This window comes from Carassius auratus, chromosome 20, assembly GCF_003368295.1.
Source record: "Carassius auratus strain Wakin chromosome 20, ASM336829v1, whole genome shotgun sequence".
Classification (NCBI taxonomy): Eukaryota; Metazoa; Chordata; class Actinopteri; order Cypriniformes; family Cyprinidae; genus Carassius; species Carassius auratus.
Genome location: NC_039262.1, coordinates 18,206,793 through 18,220,318, shown reverse-complemented (window position 1 = coordinate 18,220,318; position 13,526 = coordinate 18,206,793).

Genomic DNA, 13,526 nt, shown 5'->3' with positions numbered 1-13,526 from the left:
CATGTTTTTGAGTACACAATGAAATTGCCTGTTAAAGTTGTTCAGTTTTGTTGTTGTACAGTTGTTGTTGTTTGTTTACTTCATTATTTAATTAATTATTTATTAATGTAAAGCATTTTAGAAGTTGGTAGTTCTAGTCCTCATTCACTTTCAAAGCATAAAAAAGAGTGGTCAGTATATTTTTCAATATCTTCTGCAGGTTTGGAACAACTTATTACAGGATGTACTATAGCTTTAAACTTTCAGAGAGTGAACCTGAAGCTCATTTCAATATGCTGTCAAATTTTCCTTCGGTAGAGCCCTCACTAAAATCCAAATATGTTTTCCCAGATGTCCATTTGGCCCTCACTGGCAAAATGCTAACATTATACACTTTGAGAATTCCACTGGTTCATCCAAAACTCTCAACATTTTTAATTAGGTGATTTGTGAAGGCAGTAATGGGCCGACATTTAGCTAAAATGAGAGATGACCAAGAGAATGAAGTACAGTCTGATCTTTTATGACAGTCTAAATGTATTTAAGATCTTTAAAAGTTTACTTTATGAAAACTTGGCAACAGTATAAGTCATAAAACTATATGATACTTATTCAATGCAATATGTTGGAACAGTTTTTAAATGAAGTCTGGTTATGAAGACATTATCACCAAAAATATTTACTTTTAGTTCCCCTTGAGATTTTAAGTAATGGTTTAACCTTTCAGTTTTGTAAAGAACAAATTAAATACTCTTTTAAATATAATTAAAAAAAGGATTACCTATTTTAATAGGCATTTATATTCACTTAATTTTTCTTTTGTATTTCTAGAACAATTTTACAAACCCCTTACAATTTCCAATGTGAATTTCCAGTTGGGAAACCATTCGTTAGAATAAACTAGTGCATATTGTAAAAAAATATTTATATTCATTCTATTTATATTCATTGCAAAACATTTATTTCTCACTAATGTGTGATTAAAGGAATAATTAAAAAAAATTTTCATTAGCGGAAAATGTACTTTTCCTCAGGTGATACTATATGTAGAGGGGTTAGTTTCTTCATCAGAACAGATTTGGAGAACTTTAGCATGACATAACTTGCTCACCAATGGATCCTCTGCAGTGAATGGGTGCCGTCAGAATAATTGTTCAAACAGTTGATAAAAATATAATAATCCACAAATAATCCTCTCCAACCAGTCCATAAATGAATGGCTTGTGATGTGCATGATTATAAAAACTAAAATCTTCATTAACTTTAAACCATTCATAGCATTGCTTTATCCAGTGAAAAAGTTGTCTCGTCTGAAATATACACCGTTTACAAGCAAAAACAGTACAAAACACAAGGCTATCGCTACGGCAAACGTATGTTGTATGCATGATCTTTAATCCATACTATCAATGTCACCTCGCTGTTAGGGTGTATAGAGTGGGTCTATTGTGTTTAATTGTGTGAGGCTGAACTGCATGAATCTTTCTTTCATCTAAAACTTTTGACAAAGTGCTTGGCCAACTGTCATGTTTCTATAGTTTGATTTTCTGCAATAATCCATGTTTTATTTGATTTATGCACTGTGTCAAAATCTGAATTTGTTGTTTTGGAGCTCAACAGCCCATATCATGATTCATTTTCATTAAAAGATCATCAACATTTCTCCTTTTGTGTTCCACATGAAAAAAGTAATGTATCGGTTTGGAACGAGATGAAGGTTAGTAAATGATGACTTTACTCCACAATCATGCTGATTATCATGCTTCAGTACCCTCACATGAGTGTGGTTAACCTTGAGGCCTCAAAGCTAATGTTCTCAGTGACACTGAATGTAAATGCTTATTAAAAACAGCCATGACAAGCCAGTCTGCAGCCAAAGTCCCTGATCTCAGTACAGCTCAGTCAGATCCTGCGCTCACTCAGTCATCTGTCAGAGGAAATTACTGGCCTGTCAGCCGTCTTTCTGGGTGGCAGCTTGGATCTCATGCTGGGGGCTGCTTCATGCAGGTTTAATGTGGCCTGTAAAGCAGCAGCATTTTGAGCTCTCATGGACATGCAGTTCACAAACACATAATTGTACATATTTCTATTATTCTTGTTATACTGTAGTTAGTTATTTGGGTCCTTTTTTATTAAGAATCAACCTTTGCTAAGTTACTGTTGCTATTTTGAATGAAATGAGTTGTGCTTAGTTATTATTATTATTATTATTATTAATAATAAATAAAATGATCCTAAACTGTACAAAGCTGAATAGATTTTTTTAAACAACAAAACAACAAAAAGATGTGCTTATTAAGTGAAATAAAACTCAATGGACAACAACAACTACAAGTGAAGTGACATTCAGCCAAGTATGGTGACCCATACGCAGAATTCGGGCTCTGCTTTTAACCCATCCAAAGTGCACACACAGCAGTGAGAACAGACACACCGTGAACACACACCCGGAGCAGTGGGCAGCCATTTATGCTGCGGCGCCCGGGGAGCAGTTGGGGGTTCAGTTCCTTGCTCAAGGGCACCTCAGTCGTGGCATTGAAGGTGGAGAGAGTGCTGTACATGCACTCCCCCGAACTACAATTCCTGCCGGCCCGAGACTCGAACTCACAACTCACTAACCATTAGGCCACGACTTCCCCAAACAATAAAATAATAAAATACATAATGATAATAATAATATATTGTAATATATTGATCATCATTATTATTATTATTGTTACGGTAACTACTGTGTGGTGTTTAGGAATGCGTAGATGAAGGAGAGTCATGAAGAACAGTCTTTATTCATCCAAACAAGGGGTAACACAGGGGAGGTGGAGTCATGATGGAGGAAGGGCTGACAACTCCAGGGTGCTGACCTACAGAGGCAGAGCAGGTAGCGGAGGAGCCCATGGTGGAGATGGAGAGCCAATGAACCAAAGTGATGAAGAAGCTCTGGAGGACCACGGCGGAACTGGTGGCTCAGGCGACCGAGGTGGAAGCGAGGATCTGGAAGGCTGCAGTTGAGCCAGAGCGACAGAGGAGCGATGTGGAAACGAAGGGAAGGAGGACTCTGATAGAGCCGGAGGGACAATGAACAGCCGGATGAGTAGAGTCCAGATGCAATGGATGGACGACGTCAGAACAAGGTGGAGCAGTAAGGACGTGGAAGCCTGTTGGAACCAGTGGACTTACAGGCCATGGCAGAGAAGAGGAAGCTAGGATTCATGGTGCAGCCACTGGGTCGATAGGCTGAGGTGGAGTCTAGAGGCTAAAGGCAGGGGCAAGGGATTCTCCAGCGACGAAGACTGGCAGACCTGCAGTGCTCACACCATACAGATGGTGGGCTGAGGGTGAGCAGAGGTGCTGCCAGACGACAGAGGTGGAGGAGACAGGTAGGGAAGGGTGGGCTGCAGTCAGGAACAAAAGATCTCTCTGGGCTGAACTTGGAAATGGAAGACTTATCTGGGCTGGACTTAGGAATGGGAGCCCTCTCTAGGCGAAACTCAGAAACAGGAGCTCTCTCTGGGTTGAATTCAACAGAAGCACTCTCTGGGCTGATATTGGGAATGGAAGCCCTTTTTGGGCCAAACTTGGGAATGGAAGCCCTCTCTGTGCCAAACTCAGGAACAGAATCCCTCTCTGGGCCTAATTAGGGATCACCTTTCACAGTCCCATATTCACAATAAGCTCACCCTCAGCCATGGTGCAGTGGGCCAGAGCTCCTCTCCATGCTCTTACTGTCCACGACTTTTCCCCTTGTGGCAGGGGTTGAAGCTGGCCCTCACACCAGGTCTGACATCATCAGCATCTCCGGCTCCACGGCAATAATCAGTTCCGTCATTCCATGCAGCGATGGATCCTCTGTCACGGCAGGCACAGGCTCTTTGTCATCGGTGGGCTTGGGCTTGAGCACCATGCAGCGAGGTGATGGTGGGCTGGGCTCTGGGTCCGGAGTTGGTTTGGTGAGATCATGCTCGGGACAGATGGTGAACAGAGATCGAACCAAGTCAAGTAATAAACCTAAACAAATTAAACACAATGGCGTTTGAAAAACAATGATTCCTTGCCAATAGATCAAATATCATGAGGAGCATGAGATTTATTAAGTTTCCTTTTATAACTCAGCAAATACTGAGAAGGTGTAAGATATGACACAAAGCACTAATGAGTTTATACCAGGAGCTGATACATAGCAGCAGATTCACATTTGCAGCTTTCTGTTCCCTGTCAGCCATGTTTGTTTCCAATGGTTTTTTTCTTACGATTTAGTCTATAAAAGAAACAGGAGACTCATTAATGGGAATGGATCTGTTGTGGGTCAGGCCAATGGCAGGAATGCATTAACAGTGATTGCTCATTTAACCCAGAGATCACCCTGCGTTTGATACTACTCAGGGATTTGCTTTTAAGAATTAATTAAGTGTGTTTTTGCTTAAACCTGTCTTTATGATTTTTGATGTAAAATTCTTTCGATATGAGATACAGATGCTCAAGTGCATTACCCTCTTACCCTCATCCAGTGCCTGTGCTCTTCGCTGATGAAAAGGCCATGCTTACATGCTCAGCCTTGGCAAAGTGGATGTATGTGCTTTTTCTTCTGTCTATATTGATCCAGTCAACCTCTCGTCCATTTGCAATATGGCTATGGCAGATGTTATATTTGGATATTAGGCGGGAAAGCAATGTTGCACATCTGTGTACAATCGAAAAAATAAGAATGTTATGTTTTAGATATTTTCATTTTGAACATTTATTTAAAAATGACACATTCAATTAATTTAGCATTGGCCCTTCTACTACAGTCTTATAAATTCCATCATGAAACTCTGTTTTCAAATCTTTTTGGTATTTTTTTTTCTTTTATCTGTATCATTTGAAAAACATGATTTCCCAGGTAACAATTTTAGCAGTTAAAACATTATGGGAACATTGTTTCGAAAAGTTCATCAAATGTTGACATTTCCAGTTTTCTTTTGGTTATTAGAATATTATTTAAAGGTTACAAAGCTTTTCATACAATATTCAATTAACTTTAATATTGTTATTTGAATATTCATTTTGAATATTCTAAGGATGTTAAAATGTCCAGTTTTTTTGTTGTGATTAGAACATTATTTAAAGGTTAAAAAATAAATAAATACAAAAAATAAGTCTTATCACTTTTTATTATCTTTATTTTCACCAAAAATAAACATTATTTGAACATTAAAAAACCCTTCTTACAACATTCTATTAAGGTTATTCTCACTCGAACTATATTATTTTAATGTTTATTTTAATAGAATGTTAAAATGTTTTCTTGTACTGATTAAAATGTTTATAATGCAAGTCTGCAAGTTTCCTAAAATGTTTCTTGTATCATAATACTAATATTATTTTTACCCAAAATATAACATCATTTCAACGTTTATCTTTTATATACTCTAAGAACATTTCCTTTCAATACTGTGGGAATGTTCAACAGACACAGATGACATCATCAAGACATTCCAAGAATGTTCATCTCAGAGTTTTCTATCAACATTATAAAAACATTCATCAAGTAACAATACCATCATGAGGATGTCCTGAGAATGCATTCTCCTAGGGAAACGTTTCAATTAATATTAAAACATGAAAAACATGCCATTGCATAGCAACCACCACAATTTCTCTGCTTTGCATTTTAGTTCTCACCGAATTCAACTTGTATAAGTGCACTGGATTTACTGGGTATGATGTGGGTATGAATTGCGAGTGTCCAGCAGCAATCCTTTAATGTCTGTTTGTGAATGAAGAACGGAGATGGGTAAAGGGGTCGGGTCTCCCACCAGTGATGAGATGGGAATTGAGGATTACTGGTGGATAATGTGTAGAGAATGAGCAGCTGAAGAAGTGTGAGTCTGTCTGTGGCTGCTTTACTTCATTAGCTCCCATAGACACACAAACTCTGGGATCCTTCAGAGAGGAAAACTCACATAACCGACTTCCCAGTGTTGCTTATTACAGGAGACCAAGACCTTGGTCTCTCACTACACTGGGTCATTTTTAGGAAACCTTGCCATGTGTGCAGTACATGTTCCCATGACTTCATTATAATTCACATGATACCAAACGTCATCACTTAAAACGTAAAATTAAAGTTTCATTTTATTTTAAATAGTATCTATTTTCAACAGAATATAATTTGCATGTCCCTATTCATCATCAAATTGGGCTTTATTGAAGTAGTGGCATTTCTTTGATGAACGATTCAGTTGCTGAACTCTATGGAAGCCCATTTCACTAATGATAAAATAAAAATTTTAAAGGAAATTGTGACTTTTTCCCCCCAATTGCGGGGTTCCCCAACTCATGATACCGACTTTTTTTTCTTCTCAGAATTGCATGATACTAACTTGCAATTCTGACTTTCTTCCCACATGGAAAGAACCTATATGTGGATATATGCACATATATGCACATATATGCTGCATATATGCAGATAATATATATGCAGCATATATGCACATATATGATCCATATATGCGTATATATATTGCATATATGCTGCATATATGCGTATTTATACTGCATATATGCTGCATTTATGCGTATACATGCTACATATAGGCAAAATTGAGGTGCATATATGTGCATATACAGGAAATATAGATCTCCTGTATTGCTTCTTCATATCCACATATAAGCCCTATACATACAAGATATGTCTTCTATATAGCTAATGGCAGGATCTGGTCATTTTGTCGCTCATATCTCATTTTTGACTGTCATACATGATGCCTAGCTCATATTTTCTATTATCAAGGCAAAAACTAAGAATTAACAAAAAAAATTACGTAAGAACTTATGTATGTACGAACACGTGAAATTGGTATCACATGTAATTGGCATATTATGATATATTAACTATGATATGTACACGTTTTCGACTCGTACATTACACGCCCTGATGTCACGTGTCATTAGGGGCAAAGCACACACATATCCCGGGTAATCACTGGCAGTGTGAAAGTGCAAAACCCGGGAACAATTGCCGGAACACTTTACCCGTGTATTTGCCGGAATGGCAGTGTGAAAGGGGCTCTGGTGAACTGAATCATGTAGCCGAGTTGAACTGTCTGAATGAGCCAGTGGGATGGGTTGGGCAGTGCCAGCCAAGCTCTGTGCAAGTAGCACCAAAGGGTCAATTGATACACCCACAATGCAGTAGGATCACAGTAGGACTCCCCGTGTCCTCGGAAGGACTGACCAGAGATACATGGAGATGCAGCGCATCTTCGACCTCTTGGATGCTGGTTATTGGGGGCATAGTGGGCAAGAGTGAGGAGGCAGCGCATCACTTACTGTCAACCCACGAGCCTGATAACTCAGAGGAAAAGGAAATTGCTCTTTTTTGAGAATGTGGGTACCACAACAGAAACAACAGAAACAAAATGAAACAAAGGATTCTAGTCTCCCAAGGAGTGGCATCCACAGCGCAAGTCACCCTGGTACGGATTTACTGGCACACAGCTGGCCTCGGGCTCTCCGCAAGTATGCGTTTAGCCCAGTGAGTCTTCTTACGCCTGTTTCACACATACTCTGTCTGCAATGCGTATGCGTTGCATATTTTTTTACGCAACCATGTTAACGGATCTCAACGTTTACACTGCACGCGGTTGCGGTCCATCAGTGTATACCAGGAGCGGTGCATCTGTAGCAGTGCAGCGATCATTTACTTACCGAGTCTATTTTTGCTGTTTTGCACGCGCTGAATTAAAGTGACAGCACATTGTTTGCGGTAAAAAGAACATGGATTAACACGGAAAATGCAGTAGTTTCACAATAAATGTATACTAATTAAAGTCTACTGTGTTTCACACTCAACACATGGGTTTTGGCTAGGTTTAAACCAAGAAAAAGAGCACCTTTAGATAAACAAGGCAACATAATATATGCACTTTTATGGAGGCAGAAAAACAAAGTTCATTAAGACCCTTGGTATTGCTTGTAATAAAGATTTAAATGCAAAAGACACGAGAGTCGACTGTTTCTGTCAGTGGTGTTTTAATTTTAAATATTTACGATATCCTAACAAGAAAAGTAGTCTAATTTTTGCGTTTAAATGTTTTGCCGCTTGCTTGAGTAGCTCATTATAGAAACCTATAAGTCAAATGCATGAATAATACGTTGTTTATATTTATTGTCTATTTAATGTCTAAAGATTATTACTGCACTGTGATAAAATAGTCCCAATGCTGTTTTTTATTATATATATATATATATTAGGGGTGTAACGCTACATGTATTCGTACCGGACCATTTCGGTACGGTGCACATGTGTACCGAATGACCGAATGCAATATTTTGTGTGCGGAACATAGGTACATTTTCGTGTTTCCAAACAAACATATTAAGTGGCGGAAGTCTCCGCGTTCAGCGCTAATCCCGCCCTGCAGCTGATTCTAAGCCCGGTGACAAACTGGCTGCATGGCGTGAGCATTGCGTTTCTGCTGCGTGTCAGTTGTTTCTGCTCCACATACATAACGCACACGGACTACATACGCACTGCAGATGGAGTATGTGTGAAACAGGTGTTACACAGACACTGTGCAAGGTCAGGTATAATGAGGAACATGCCTTACTGGCTCACCTGGACCTGGTTTTTGGAAATCATGGTCTTCGCGACAGCCCCTCCCTTGCGCATTCCTCTAAGGAAAGACCTCCTCTCTCAGGGACTCAGCACCATATGGCACCCACGTTCAGATCTCTGGGACCTCCATGTGTGGCTCCTGGACAGGACACAGCAGACTTAAGTGATCTGCCACCAGCGGTGGTAAACACAATCACTCAGTCTATAGCTCACTCAATGAGGCAAGTCTATGCTCTGAAGTGGAGTTTGTTCATGAACTGGTGTACTTCTCACTGAGAAACCGTAGATGCATGTAGATGCATGATTGAAGTAGTGTTTTCTTTCCTGCAAGAAAGGTTTGAGCGTAGGCTGTCACGCTCCACGTTGAAAGTGTGGGAAGATGAGGCACTTTTCTCGCTATCCCCTGAAAAAAGAACCTTACCAAATCTCTGGGTTTGCCTATGTCAGGGCCACTCTGTCACTTTGTCACTGGTCTTTTTAGAGGACTTAGGGGCCTTCTGGGACATGGAGGGCACTGCAATCCTTCGAGAGTCTTGATGCACCAGTGTCTCAGCATGGGGCAGAGGTGCTCTCAGAGGCGACAGGCAGGCTGAGGTGCGGTGGCAGCTGGAGGATCATACTGGGGCAAGATGTGCTTGATGGGCTTAGTCTGTCTCTGCACTGAGAACTATTGTTGAAAGTCCTCAACAGTGTCGCCGAATGGGCCAACCTGCGAGATGGGAGGCACATCAAGAAAGTGCACTTTACATGTCAGTGAGGTTAAGCCAAAGTTGGTGCTCTTCGCGGAGGGCGAAGGGGCGAAGTCAGTCACCGTGCACAGTTCCTGCAAAAACCCCGGGTCAGAACTACCCTCATGCTTTTGTTTAAAGTACGTTGGCTTGGCAGACCTGCAGGGAAGCCATGGCCTGCAGGGCAGAGGTGGCCTGGCCCGCAGCACCGTAAGCTTTGGCCACAAATGCGGCAGTCTGCTTACAGGCTTTGTACAGGAGACGCAGATGGTTCCACTAAGTGGCGCATGCACAGGTGAAACGCAACTGCTCTCCCCACCTGAGGAAAATCTACATTTCCCATAGCTGCCCCACCATCGAGGGTAGTGAGGACAGAGGCGTAAGACGAGCAGCTTCTGGCCAAAAAAAAAGGTACTGTACCCGACTTCGTCAGCTCCTCATGCATCTAACCCCCCCCCCCCCCCCCAAAAAAAAGTGCAAAGTGTGGTTTTGGACTGCACCTCACGTCGAGAAACCAATCACCCAGCCACGAGGGCTTAGGACTGGGCAGTGTGTTCACCTCCAGCCTGATATTCATGGCAGCCCGAGACAGCATGGCTGTCAACTTGGGGTCTGATTTAAATCTTCATCCTCTGAGGACGATAGACCATCCCCCAATGCTGCAATTGACAACAGATCCTCTGGTAGCCCACCGAACTAAATGCTGAATTAAATGCAGTCGTACAGTTTGATAGAATCTGGGAACTTTGTGGTCCCAATTGCGGGTTCCACCAGGAGGAATTTTTCTATGTCTGTTTGTGGGGTTACTTTTACAATAATTTGGGGCTTGAATTAAAGCAATGTCAAAGCATTTACCTTTACAAACAAAAGGTCTGGTCCCATTACAATGAAAATTAGGTTTGATTGTATTAATGTGTGGAGTGTTGGATTAGTTGTTATTTACCATGTGTATTTAACTTGTGGTATTCCATCTACCATTGTTGGTATTTGATAATCATTGTTACCTGAGGTAATATCTGTATATTATGAATATGTGTAGTATGTATGTGTGTTTTTGCACATATGCAACTATAATACTGTTTCTTAATGAGGTATTGTTATTATTACTATTATTATTATTAGTATTATTTTTTATTTTTTTTTCTTTGAGATAACTGAAGAAGGAAGCAGCTATTTTATTTATATAAATTCTTTGACAGACTGGGGTGGGGTGGCAAGTTTTTATTATTATTATTATTATTATTTTGTATTCTTCTGTTGTCTTCTCACACTATTTGCTTGAAATAAATAAAAAATAAAATAAATTTGCTCATGCTGATTTGATGCCTAAGAAACATTTCTTATTATTATCAACCTTGAAAACATATTTTTTTACAACAATGTAAAATTAACAATTTGCTGTCAGTTTAATATGCACATGCTGAATAAAAGTATTATTATTATTATTATTATTATTATTATTATTATTATTATTATTATTGTTATTATTATTATTAATTTTTTTAAGAAATCTTACCCTAGATTTTGAATAGTAATTATTAAATTGTATTAAATTAGAAAGCTACAAAATAGATGCATTTTCATTACATTTTTTGGACCTCAATACATTTCTTAAGAATAAAGTATCTCTTCAGCATGGCATATCATAAATTCAAATTACTTGTCAATAATTTCCACTCCAGTATTCTCAACATATGCTCCTATTTTTACTTCCTTTTAAAATAATGAGGAAAAATTTCATGAAGTCATAATTTATGAAAGATTGTCACTTAAAATGCATAAGAACTAACAGTGTGGAAAGGTGCAGATGGTTTTTCATGTCCATTGCTTTAATTGTTACGAGCATGATTCTGCTCTTAAATTTTATGATGTCATTTAAACCAAACTGTAAGCAGGAGCATGACATAAGCAGCGTTATGAAATGGAGGTTTCACATGCCAAAGCACAGTGCACAAAACAATGGTATTATTATACGAAACTAATGCAAATGTAAAAAGTTGAATTGAATGGAAAAGTTAAAAGGCTATTTTATAAATATTTAAATAAATCAAGTATAGACATTTTAAACTCAGACAGTAAACTTAGATCACCATACTCAGTATACAGAACTATTTTCAGTTTCTTTTGTTACTTCATAAAGACTTGCTGTTCTTAAATCTTCATGAGTCACACAACAGTGATCATCTGAGGCCAAACTTGTCCAAAGAGATCGATAACTTAAGGCTTAGAAAAGCTTAAAACATCCGCAGGCAACGACACAGCATAAGTAGCATTGCTTTTTTCTCTCAAAGACTGAAAGAGCTTTGATAAAACTCTCTGGAATCAATACAAAAGCCACGTTTATCTTGCTGCTGTATAGTCATGTAGAAAGAACTTGGACTGTTGTCAGACAACCTTAAAGAGCCATTTCTGGAAGAAGAGAATCTTCTAAACCCCAAACTATGAAGCTGTGACTTGAAAGCAAGGATTTATTCATCTCAATTTCTGTCCTCTTGATGAATGTGTTATTATTTTAATACGAAGCTTTATTTTAAGGTTACAAGCAGTTTACTCAGAGTTTAATACTAAGCAAAAGATTAAAGTTATATTAAATGTCTCATTTAATTTATCATGCAAGCATTGAAATCATAGTGGAAAATAAATGAAGCCTCCACCGTATCTGCTGTCATTGTTTTCCATTAATAACTCTGACCTGATTTACAGAGAGATACGGTTTCCAATCTCCCCCATTTCTTCATTTAAAATCAAATAATATCATGAACTGAACTAAATGTTTATTGGAGAGTCAATGCCCCTTAATAAATTCCTAGAAAATTGATGATAAACAAATCTCTCAGCGGGACATGGCAAAGAATATAAAACAACATCTGCAGAGCCAAGTACAATAAATAAATAAATAAATGATAATAATAATAATAATAATAAACAATAAAAAATTTGTACATGTAAAACCAGTGAAATCCTCTTCAGAAAAATGGTATATTGTTAGTCTTAAAATCCATAAAGTTAGGCCAGGATGAACTGATAAACTGTGCCAGGATCAGTGATACAGTATTACTTCTTCTATAATTGTCAAAGCTGACTGCACTGTGACTGTTCATACTGGATAATAAACATTTTCTCTATGGTTTATGGATGATATGGTTAATCATCTCCAGCAAAAGATGACAGACATATTGATAGTCACATCAATATATAATTTTACTTAATTATACAGAAAGATAATAAACATTATTGCTTTTTCATGCAGAAAATTAATAGCCTACAGATTTATATTCTGGTAAATATCAGTTTACTGCAGACACAAAATAAAACTGTGAGTCATTCAGCCAGGAACTCTCTCTGTAGGGAGACGCTGAAATATTTCTTCTGTCTCTCTTAAATAATTTATTTCAACAGCAGTGCATCTCAGCTGTTGTACTTGTCTGATAAAATTGAATTACAATGTGGTTTTGCCTTCATGCCCAGTCTCTCACTATCAGTTTGCAGACAAATGAAATGACAGTAAAAAAATAAAAAAATCTAAACATTGTTTTTCATTTTAACGAGTGTGCATCTAATTAAATCCCACAAATAATCTCTGCAAAAAGAAGGATGATGCTTCGGTTTTAGCTGTTTCTTTCATTACTCAATTTGGTATTAGATGCACCTTAAAGGTGCACTAAACAATATCTGAAAAATGCTTTTGACCACAGTCCCAAAACACACTTGTAGCCTGTCAGCAGTAAGGGGTGTGTCTAGTAATGATAGAGAGTGCTCAATCTGAGTAAACAGGTCGGATATTAGCAGATCGATTATAGATAGAGAGAGATGGCTGAGGAAAATATCAGAGGAACAAAACAATAAAAAGAAGGGTTACGATCAGGCAAGAGGTAGGAGGGTTGTGTAGGTACATATGGAGCGGAGACAAATTAATAGGGGCAAGGTTTAGGTGGAAAATGGGCATGTTTGTTTGTTGCTTTCAAATATCAACATCGTTTGGCCAAAATTTGGTTAGTGCACCTTTATGGGTGAAGAGTGCCATTTCTGTAGCCCCGTCACATAACTGCAAAAACAATTACTGTTTTTTAAACAAGTTTCACTCCTCCTATTGTTAATGGAAATTAATTACCCTAAACTTCTGGTTGAGTCGAAAATGAAACAAACAAACAAACAAAAAACAAACAAAAAGAAGGAATAACAAAGAACCAAAACACACACACAAAAACAAAAATGGGAATGAA